The sequence below is a fragment of the Lepidochelys olivacea genome (assembly GCF_965140295.1).
Source record: "Lepidochelys olivacea isolate rLepOli2 genome assembly, chromosome: 2".
In the NCBI taxonomy this organism is placed as follows: domain Eukaryota; kingdom Metazoa; phylum Chordata; order Testudines; family Cheloniidae; genus Lepidochelys; species Lepidochelys olivacea.
The window spans coordinates 19,141,232-19,153,316 of record NC_140412.1 but is presented as its reverse complement, the minus strand read 5'-3'; positions in this window follow the sequence as shown (position 1 = coordinate 19,153,316).

Here is a 12,085-nt window from a genome sequence, read left to right as displayed (position 1 = left end):
TGTCATTGACTCACTTTGCCACCATGGTCAAGTCATGTACGTCAGAGCTGACAAGCTTAGGTGCCTAATGCAATCTGTTTTAATGTGACTGCGTGCATTTAAAATCTGGCAACTAATGCCACATTTAGGCTGGTTTGTAGAGATGTTGAGTGTGACATGCATCATCTCCACTAAACGAACTGGGGGCAGACAAAGCTAAATACATGAGCTGCTACAGCTTGAGCTAAGGAGCAAATGGTCTAATAGGTGGCCTAAAACACCTGGATTGGGCTCAGAAGGGTACCTGTTACATGCACGTGCCAGTGGGTTATATTGAGCACCCAGAGAGCTCATCAATTTCAATATATTTCAGTGGGAGCTGAACACCTCTTAAAATCAAGCCAATGAGATAAATGTGTAATTGTTGATTTAGATGTGGATCTTCATGTGCCTGTGATGGGGTGTATACCCCCCCACAGGCGCTGAATGGGTTAGTATGGGGCTGAGAGTTATGCTACCTGGCTGCACCTGGCAGGACAGCCAGCCTTAATTAATGCTGAAGCCCAGTTGTGGCTAGGCTGGGAGAGAATTATAAACAGAGGCAGTTGAAGGCAGACTGGCGCTGCACGTAGAGCAAAGAACTCTGCAGTTGCTTTCTCTGGAACTAGAGAGGTGGTGAGGAGACAGCACAGGGGGAGACTTGATCCTGGGATGGGATCCTCTCTGGAGTAGAGAAGTCTGGAAAAGGCGAAGAGTGATAGACAGCGGCCAGTGGAGTGGAGCAGACTGTGGCAAGAAGCCCTGACAAAAGAGCAAGAACTAGACTTTCTAGGGAGCCAGACCTGAGAGGTATTTAATTGAGAGGGATGTAAAGTCGTTGGTTCACATTTATATTTTATTGTTTGGGACTTAAAAAATTTCCAGAAGAGAGTCCTCGGAGTCCAGGCCTCTGACAGACAGGTTAACCTAGAGAGGTTATAGGAGAGAGGGCTTGAGAAAGGTTGTGTGGGAAGAAGTCCCAAGGAAAGTCCAAGAAAACAGTAAGAAAACGTTGGATGGAACACCCCGTGGCTGCTGGTGATAGGGTGGGAGGTGTAGTGCAGTGGGAGGGCCTGTTCCTCGGCCTACCACCAGCTGGGATGTGACATGAGGCCAGAGAATGGGACAAGAATGATGTTGAGGCCTGAGAGAAAAGGTGGGGAGGAGGATCCAGAGTTAAGGCCAAAGACCTCAGACAAGGTTCTGGACTTTAGTTTGTTGACTTGTTACCCAAGAAGGGGTAGATTCCGACATGACTTGGCCAAAGAACTGTGTCACAAGAAGAAGTGGACCACCACCAGGGCCATATTAACTTTCCTGTGGGCCAGGGGCTATTAGATTTTGTGGGGCCCCTGTTTACAAGTCTTTCTCCTAATTTAAAACAAAATGATTACAATTATGGCATCGAGGCTGTTAACGCTATACTGTACTAAACTTGCCTTTTAATTAAACATAAAGCCGTTCTGTGGTTACAGTTCAGTCTTAAAACATGTAGAATATAGTTAAGTTAATTCAAAATAGCCTACTTCTTACCTTAGAACAGCTGTTATATTAGTTTCTTTCTGGGAGGGAGTCTGGGTGCAGGAGCAGGCTCCAGGCTGGGGCAGAGTGTTGGGGTGCAGGAGAGGGTGATGGGTGTAGGAGCCGGCCAGGAGGAGCTTACCACAGGTGGCTCCTGGCCAGCAGCACAGCAGGGCTCAGGCAGGCTGCCTGCCTGCCTGAATGCTGTGGCCCCTCTGCTCCAGGAAGTTGCCGGCTGCTGGCAATTCTCTGTGCACCCCTCGGGGGGGGGGTGGGGACGGACAGTGTGTCTCCATGCGCTGCCCGGGCCCACAAGCACCTCCTCCGCAGCTCCCATTTCCTGGCCAATGGGAGCTGCGGAGACAGTGCTGGGGGCGGGGGCAGCGCGTGGAGCTGCCTCCCTCCCTCCCGCCAGGGGCTGCAGAGATGTACCAGCAGCTAGCTGCTTCCGGGATCGGCATGAGGCCACGGCATGCAGGCAGCCTGCCTGAACCCTGCTGTGCCAGCCCCCGTTTAGCTCAGGGCCCTGGGCTGCAGCCCCTAAATCTCCTGCATTAATCTGGCCCTGACCACCACGGCATTGGAGTGACTGTTGGCACGAGAGTGCTAGACAGGAGAGAGGTGCTACGCCACGCCCAGTGACGAGGAAGTGCTCTAGAAGTGAGACCACACTTCTACAGTGTGACAGTCTGAAAACGTTGGCCCTAGCCTCTGTATCTCCATGGGTTGTTGTGAGGATTCATTATGAGAACCATAAATCAATCACTCCTCTGATAAGGTTGTAAGTACATTTCCTTTATAAGCTAATTTAAGCCTCCACCTGCCATCTAACTTGCTGAAAATTGCTCTTATTACAGTGTCTATTTTATAGTGTTTGCCATTATTGACTCAGCTATACATGACTAGAAAGTCAGTGTTGGGAATGTGTAGTATAAAATGTCCAGTGAGGTTATTTACAATGGAATAATGTCAGCAAATAGTATCAATCTGCATAATCATCCCCTCAGCTTTCATGAGGCTAATCTGAACTTGTGAATGTTGGCTGGGAAAGATGAAATGGAGGGAACCACGAGTCTGTGGAATCATTCCTTGTCATTCTCCCTCCACGGAAGTCCTGGGGCAGTAGGGGAGCCTGATAGGAGAGTTGCTTTCTGAGACCTCACTCCTTGGAGACCTGAACAGAATCCATTGTTTCCTCCACAATATGGCCCACCTCAAGGGAGCATGAAATGAATGCAGTTAGCAGTAGGACTAATTGGAAACAAGGACTTTTGTTTGGCAAAAGAACTTTGAGATTTTGAAATCTTTTCTTTGTTCTGCATTGGAATGAAAACGAGACCTTTTGAAACGTCTGAAAAAAAAAACACAAGAGGAAGACCCAACTGTTGGCTCTGGGATGGGTGATTAGGGCACTTATCTATGATGTGGGAGACCCAGGGTGTAGTCCCTGCTCTGTCCAGATGACTGCCCTAATCACACAGCTATTCTTGGGTCTTTCTTATGCTCTCCAGTTTTGACCAGAAATTCTACCATGGACCTGAGAAAGTTTGTCAGAATGATCATGTTTTGATGCAGACAAAGCAGCATCTTCCATTTGAAAAAACACTTTTTTTTAGTCTGAAAATTCCCAGCCAGCTCTACTTAGTAGGCGAGCACATGGCAGAACTGCAGTGCTGCTTCTGAGCTTCAGCAATGAGCACTGACTTGTGGGATCACATCATAATGCAAGTTTGGGACAATGAGCAATGGTTGCAGAACTTTCGGAAGCAAAAGGCCACATTCCTAGATCTGTGTGCGGAGCTTGCCCCAGCCCTCCAGCTCAGGGACACTAGAATGAGAGCTTCACTGAGGCGATTCACTGTGGAAGATTGCATCACCGGTCTGCTGCTAGTCAGCGGGAAATCATTTTGGAGTTGGAAAATCCATAGTGAAGTTCTTTGTCATGCCAGTGTGCTGGGCCACTAATCATCTCCTGCTATGCAGGACTGTGACTCTCACCAATGTACAGGACATAGTGGATGGATTTGTAGCAATCAGGTTGCCGAACTGTGATGGAGTAATAGATAGCACACATACCCCTATTTTGACACGAGACCACCTTGCCACAGAGGACATCAACAGAAAGGGCTACTTTTCTATGTCTATGCAAACTTTGGTGGTTCACCGGGGACACTTCAATGACATCAGTGTGGCTGGTCAGGAAAGACGCATGTCTTTAAGAACACAGGACCATTCAGAAAGATTCAAGCAGGGACATTCTTTCCTGACTGATGGATCACCGTTTGTGATGTTGAAATACCAATAGTGATCTTGGGAGACCCAGCACACCTTTTGCTTCCCTGGCTGATGAAGCCGTACACCAACCACCTCAACTGTCCCAAGGAAAGATTAAACTACCAGCTCAGCAGGTGCAGAATGAGTGTTAGAATCATAGAACCATAGGTTAGAAGGGACCACCAGGGTCATCTAGCCTAACCCTCACCAAGATGCAGTTGAATGTGTGTTTGGTAGATTGAAGGGACACTGGCATTGTTTATTCACAAGACTGGATCTCTGAGAAAAATATCCCAATAGTTACAGTTGTCTGCTGTGTCCTGCATAATATCTGTGAAGCAAAGGGGGAAAAGTTGCCATGGAGGTGGAGTGGCCGTCTGCAGTTTGAACAGCCAGACACAGGGGCTATTAGAAGAGCTCAGTGCTGAGGGGAGGCCTTGAAAGAGCACTTTAACTGTCCTTCACAGTGCTGTGGTATGGTGGAGTGTGCTGTACCTGGCCCTAAAGTTTTAGGTTTGTTAGGAATTATGTGGTGCTGGGGTATGTTTATGAATTTAACACTGTCTGTTAATGCACCCATTAGTTTTCCAGTGTTTGCTGTATATTTTATAATGATTACACTGAGTGTCACTGATCCCATGCGTTCTGTCACCCTGTACCATAAGAAGTAATGGGTGCTTTCAGTATCACTAGACATTCTACAACGTGTGTGGGGAAATAATAAAGATGAATTAATTACCCCCATCCCCAAAATAGAATTTTATGGCATAGCAAAACAGTGTGAAAACTATGTGCAGTTGAAAAACAAATACAATAAAGACTTCTGAAATAAATGAACAGAATTTAACAAGGGGAAGAACATTCATGTCCAATTTTGGCTACACCCCCCCCTTCACTTTCACATGGCACTGCTGATGATCCCTGCTGTGCCCCTTCACCTGAATTGCCTGAGCAATCTGCTCCGAGATGTCCCCATTCCTATGACTGCTCCGGAGTTGTGCCTGCACAGCCTCTTATGCCATCAGGCCCACAAGATCCAGTCTGTCTGCTAGGGGCAGGAGCATCACGTGTGTTTAGGGCATGTAACCAGCATGGTCATTTGGTCAGCAGCACACAAAAAGGGAGAGCTGCTAGGTGTGCTCACCAAGCTGGGCAACCAGGAAAAGTTATTTCAAAAATATGCAGGGCTTTTAAAGGGGGTGGGAGTGGGAGCTCCAGTCTCTGTGATCCCCTGGGCATCACAACTGTAACCAGAGCAGTCAGTGCCAGGCATTATAGGACAGCTGCGGGACAACTGTTAGGGTCGACATAAGTCATGCACTGTCTACGCTCACACTGTCAACCACGGTGTGTTGATCATAGCTCAACGCCATTTGGGGACATGGTGTTCCTGCATCACTATAACAGGGCACTAACATCTGCAGGAAACAAATTTGAGTGTAGACCCATGCACAGCTAGGTTGATGCAAGGTGCCTTATGTCAACATAACTTTATGGGAGTAGACCAATCCTGAAAGTCACCATTTTATATCTGTTCCTAGATTGGATGAGCACACATGTACACCAAGCATGAATACTGAAACATGGGAAACATTTGATTTTCACAATCCTCCTGCACGTGACTTTGGAATTTGTTTTTCATGAATATTTTTGTGAGCAAAACACAATCCCTTTCAAGTTCATGGGAAGTGAAAAGGAGTGTCAGTGTTACTTACACAAATTCATTTAAACACTGGCACAACTATTCACCCAGGTCCAGTCTTTCCACTTCTGCAGATTTAACGTTCCATCTCTCCTGCAGAAAGTAAGTCTCTTTTTATGGGAACTCAGTGTTATTCAATGAGATTTACCATGTCGGGCAGGAACTGGGTCAGGTAGAAGTTTAAAAATCCAGTCCAATGAGGTGCCACATGCCATCAACTCCCATGCAATAAGTGGGAGTTGAGAGCACTTGGTACCTTGTACTATTATGCCCCCAATTTAAGTCCTATGTAGGTTTCACTAAAAGACAAAGATGAAAAAGAATGGTTCTCCAATTATCTTTTCAGCGTGTTATATACAATGTCATCCAGGAGAGGAGGGGGGAAGAATGGGTATTCTTTCTCTTTGCTTCTGTAGACCCCATGCCTCAGGAATGCCCTACCTCCAAATCTCAGGAGAGTCTAGAAAGCACTCTCAGAACATTTTCCACAGGGTCAAAAATAGCATGACCCACAAAAGGGTAGCAGCTTCTGCCTTTTTAAAGATAGACTAGAAAAAAACACTGATTTGTTTGGGAGTGGGGGTAGAGATGGAGTGGAAATTGGGAGGGGAAGACTCTGCTAACATGGGGCTAAACGGGATAAAAAGAGAGTTCCCTTTACAGAACTACCCCCCCAATCCTTTCCGGAATGGGGGGACAGGACAGGTTGGACTAGGCCCAGAGCCCCCTGATGGAGGCGTCAGGGTCCTGCCACACTTGTCCTAGGAAAGGAGCAGTGGAGAGGTCCTCCAAGCAGGCTCAAGCGGCTACAGTGGAAGCAGCCAGAGAGTATTGAAGCTTGGTATTTCCCAAACTAGTTGAGGTTTAATCCATCCCAAATCCAAGACCAGTATTAATTAAGTTGGTCCAAACTACACTTTAAAGAGAGACTTTATTGACGAGTTTCTTTAGTTTTCTGTGTCAGTCCCAGACTCAAGATAGGTTTTGAAATTTTGCTTCCAAAAATTCATCCAATGCTTCCATCTTTGGTATGTATCATATGTACAAAGCACTCCATCCCATCACCCTCAGCTTGATAGAGGGCTGCCAGCACAAGGAGATGTCAAGGTTTGTGGGAGAGGGAATAGGAAGATAACAATGGCTCAAAATGTCATGGCAAGTCAGAGCAAGTAGGATCCCTAGAATGGCAGAACACTTTGCTTCTGTGAAAGAACTAAGCGCACTGGAATGCTTTATAAAGAATCCTTTCTCTGGAAGATAATGTAAAGGCTTCATTGGTAAGTAAATGACACCTTTGTTTGTAAGCCAATATTCTCTTGAATCTCTAAGATAATTCACTATGGGGAGGCAGTATGGACTAGTGGATAGTGCACAGGATGGACACAAGAGTTCTATTCCTGGCCCTGCCACTGGTCTGCTGTGTGATCTTGGGCAAGTCACTTCACTCCTCTGTACCTCAGTTTACCCATCTGTAAAATGAGGATAATGATAGTGACTTTCATTGTAAAGTGTGTTGAGATCTACTGATGACAAGAATGTTATAATGGCTCCACTTAAATCACACCTATAAGTCTAATCTAGGTGGAGATGAGTGGTGGAGATGAGAAGCCACATGGAGGCTGTCTAGGTGCACCCATTAAAGGCACTGATCCTAAATGGCTTCAAACCACATACTGTGAACTAGACACCTTCTGAAACATGGTGTTTTATGGAGAGGTTTGGGGCTCTCCAATCTTTACCCATCCCCTCAGCTGACTTTCAGCTAGACTTGGGAACATCTGCTCTTATCTTCTATGGCCTATGGCAGCAATTCTCAAACTGTGGGTCGGGACCCCAAAGTGGGTTGTGACTCCATTCTAATGGGGTCACCAGGTCTGGCATTAGATTTGCTTGGGCCTGGGGCCAAAGCCCAAGCCCCACTTCCCGGGACTGAAGCCCAAACCCGAGGGCTTCAGCCCTGGGTGGCGGGGCTCAGGTTAAGGCCTCCTGCTTGGGGCTGAAGCCCTTGGGCTTTGGTCCTCCCACCTGGAGTGGTGGGGCTCGGGCTTTGGCGTGGCTCGGGCAGGCTCAGGCTTCGGTCCCCTCTCCTGGGCTTGTGTAGTCATTTTTTCTGTCAGAAGGGGGGTCATGGTACAATGAAATTTGAGAAACCCTTTTCCATGGGATCTTCTTGCCCTCAAAAGGAAGCAGGCTCCTCGTCTTATGTTCTACTGGCCTTTGGGGTGTGGCTCAATGGCCTTTTCCCTCCCCACTCCTACTGTTGGAGATGGAAGGAATCCGGTCCCTTCAGGGGTGGTGAGGAGGGTCATTTATATAAGGAGTGGAGAGGCAGGCCTACAAATAGTATCAATCTCTCAATACATGAGAGACTGGAACAGTGATCAGGTGAAGAGGGCAGCTTTTCACTCTCTCTCACAAGCAGTAGCATTACATGGAAGTCACTAGCATTGTGATCAGCACTGCTCAAGCAAATAAGCCATGATCCCTATACAGAGGAGCATGTGGGTCTGCTCCAGCCCTTAGTAGCCCCAAGTAGCACCTACCAGCAGTCCCAATGGGAATACTCATGTAAGCTAGCGGTACTCAGTGTAAGGGATACACAATCTGGACCTCCTACATTTAAAATTCTCTTCCCAAATTACCAAGTGCAAAGGTCAGTAATTTTGGCTCTTGCATGTCTTGGTGTGCTTAATAATATCATTATGCATTTCTATAGCATCTTGGATCCCAAAGGATCCCAAAGTGCTTTACAGCCCGTTACACAAAGGTGTATTTAAATTTGAAAAGCTGCACTGATGCAGTCTGCAGACTTAAAAGCCTATTCTTGTTTTGATCCTCCAGCTGCTGGGAAAAACCACTTACTTTGATAAGTGATCATAGATTTGCTTGACTGGCTTTATGGGTGTATTGTTTGCAATGACAACAAAGTGCATTGACAGTTAAACTATATTGATCTCTTTTTGGAGTCATATACAGTTTTCCTAATTGAATATTTTTGCTTCATTTTTAATGGATGTGTTCAGTCTGTATTTCAAATTCCAGAGTCCTGTGTTTTTCGTAGCTTCTAAATGGACTTTCCAGATCATGTGGTATTTTATACAGAGCTGGTCAAAAACCTATTTTTTGTTGTGTTCTTCCCCTTCCCACCACACACACTCAGAAAATGTGAATACATTTTTTTTGAAAATTTATTCTGATATTTTTAGGGAAATTTTGAAACAAAATTAAAATTTTCCATAGGAATGAAAACATTGATTTCAGTTTTGAATTTTTGGTTTGGGGCTTTTGGCTGTGAGAAAGTTTGGGGAAACTTTTTTTTTTTTTTTTTACTCCTTTCAATTGGAAAAGTGTAAAGTTATTTTTTTTAATATAATATGTCGGTCTAGAAAATAGCACTTTCCTTCATCATCACTTTTACCTTTTTTTTCTTCTTACACTTTTTCAATTTTTAAAAAGTAATGTCTCCTCCCTTCCAATTTTTTACTTTTGTTTTGGTCCAACATTGTCCACAGGGGGAAAAAAGGTACATGGGGGAGAATGTGGACTTCCATCACTTTCTTTAGATTCATTTACACTCTCGCTTTCTCTGGCAGAGGAAAGGTTTACCAGAAAAGGGAAGAAAGAAATCTGAAAATTCAAAAAGTGAAAACCAAAACCTGAAACTTTTTACTTTTTTGAAAACTGAACTGAAAAATGCAATTCAAAATGAAAACTTTAATTTCATTTCAAATAATTTTAACAGAAATTATGGATGAATTACTCTTTCCAATGAAAAGTTATTTGATCAAAAACCTGTTTTTGGTAAGAAAATTTATTGCTTGAAAAATTTCAACCAGTTCTAATTTTATATAATGTTTCCCATTCTTTTCTTCACCTGTCTGCACATTCCCTGACATCCTTTGTTTCAGAACAGGTTTCAGAGTAACAGCCATGTTAATCCGTATTCGCAAAAAGAAAAGGAGTACTTGTGGCACCTTAGAGACTAACCAATTTATTTGAGCATAAGCTTTCGTGAGCTACAGCTCACTTCATCGGATGCATACTGTGGAAAGTGTAGAAGATCTTTTTATACACACAAAGCATGAAAAAAATGGGTGTTTACCACTACAAAAGGTTTTCTCTCCCCCCACCCCACTCTCCTGCTGGTAATAGCTTATCTAAAGTGATCACTCTCCTTACAATGTGTATGATAATCAAGTTGGTCCATTTCCAGCACAAATCCAGGGTTTAACAAGAACGTCTGAGAGGGGGAGGAGTAGGAAATAACAAGGGGAAATAGGTTACCTTGCATAATGACTTAGCCACTCCCAGTCTCTATTCAAGCCTAAATTAATTGTATCCAATTTGCAAATGAATTCCAATTCAACAGTCTCTCACTGGAGTCTGGTTTTGAAGTTTTTTTGTTGTAATATCGCAACTTTCATGTCTGTAATCGCATGACCAGAGAGATTGAAGTGTTCTCCGACTGGTTTATGAATGTTATAATTCTTGACATCTGATTTGTGTCCATTTATTCTTTTACGTAGAGACTGTCCAGTTTGACCAATGTACATGGCAGAGGGGCATTGCTGGCACATGATGGTATATATCACATTGGTGGATGTGCAGTTGAACGAGCCTCTGATAGTGTGGCTGATGTTATTAGGCCCTGTGATGGTGTCCCCTGAATAGATATGTGGGCACAGTTGGCAACGGGCTTTGTTGCAAGGATAGGTTCCTGGGTTAGTGATTCTGTTGTGTGGTATGTGGTTGCTGGTGAGTATTTTCTTCAGGTTGGGGGGCTGTCTGTAGGCAAGGACTGGCCTGTCTCCCAAGATTTGTGAGAGTGTTGGGTAATCCTTCAGGATAGGTTGTAGATCCTTAATAATGCGTTGGAGGGGTTTTAGTTGGGGGCTGAAGGTGACGGCTAATGGCGTTCTGTTACCTTCTTTGTTGGGTCAGTCCTGGAGTAGGTGACTTCTGGGTACTTTTCTGGTGGTGTCTTGAAGGTAGCTGGGAGTGCTGGCAGAACAAAACTATAGAATCATAGAAACAGAGGTTTAGAAGGTACCACAAGGGTCATCTAGGCTAACCCCCGGCCAAGATGCAGGATTTGTTGTGTCTAAACCAGCTGTTCTCAACTAGGGGTCTGGGGCCCCCTGTGGGACCATGAGCAGGTTTCAGGGGGGTTCGCCAAGCAGGACCAGTGCTAGACTTGCTGGGGCACAGGGCAGAAAGCCAGAGTCCCATTGCATGGAGAAGAAGCCTGGGGCCGTGAGCCCCGCCACCTAGGGCTGAAGCAGAAGCATGAGCAACTTAGCTTCACGGTGTCCCCTGTGGCAAGGGGCCCTGGGCAATTGCCCTGCTTGCTACCCCTTAATGCCGGTCCAGACTTTTATATGCAGAAAATCAGTTACTGTGGCACAGGTGGGCCGTGGAGTTTTTATAGCATGTTGGGGGGGCCTCAGAAAGCAAAAGGTTGAGAACCCTGGTCTAAACCATCCAAGACAGATGGCTATCCTGCCTCCTTTTGAAAAGTTCCTGTGAAGGAGCTTCCACAACCTTTCTAGGCAGTCTATTGCATTGTCCTACCTTTCATAGAGCATGTTTCCAATTCCATAGATTTTATTTTATTTTATTTTTATTTTTTTAAAGTTATTAATTCTTAAAGGCTAAACTAAGTGTTTTTCTGTGATGGCACTTCCTATGCTAAATCATCATGGGGTGTAGTTTAGATTGAGCTGACATCAGAATGGAGAAAGGCAGTTACAAGCAATACCTGGGACTGATGTCCTGCGTGTGATTTTTGTAATGGAGGGACAGAGAAAGTGGACTGCAATTCTGAAGTGACTTGTTCCTGCATCATAGTTTTACCAATTATCATATACTTGTATTCATAGCATTCATGTGACTGTGATCAGTTTATACAGTGGTGTTGTAGCTGTGTCGGTCTCAGATTATTAGAGAGACAATGTGGGTGAGGTAATATTTATTGAACCAACTTCTGTTGGGGAAAGAGACAAGCTTTTGAGGGACACAGAACTCTTCCTCAGGTCTGGGAAAGGTATGGAGAGTGTCACAGCTAAATAAAAGATCAGACAGCTAGTTTAGCATAAGTGTTAGCACATGTTCTAAGGGTAGAGTGGCCTATTAACACCCCTGTAGTCATAGGACAAAAAGCGTGGTTAGTGGGGGTTACAAATAAGTTTATAAAACTTTGGGTTTGGCGTAAGAAATCAATTTTGGCCAAATCTGAATTGTGACACTATCTATAACTAAGATCTTGTCTGGCAGATCAGTACTGCATTACACCAGCCATCAGACTGAGTTTGCTGTCCTCCTTAGAAACACTAGACAATTTTTTTCTTGCTAGGGAACTAGCTCTGCAGACTATGGTTCTAAAAGTACTTTAAGAGCACTCTAGAAATACAAGGTACTTGTCCTGTACATATACGTCTAGTCAGTCTTTACAATTGGCTTATTTTACGTAAACATATATTGTTTTCCACATTTTTCAGATAAGGAAACTGAGGCAGAGAGGCTAAGAGACTTGCCTGAGACATGTCACCATCCAGAGTCACGGTCATGATT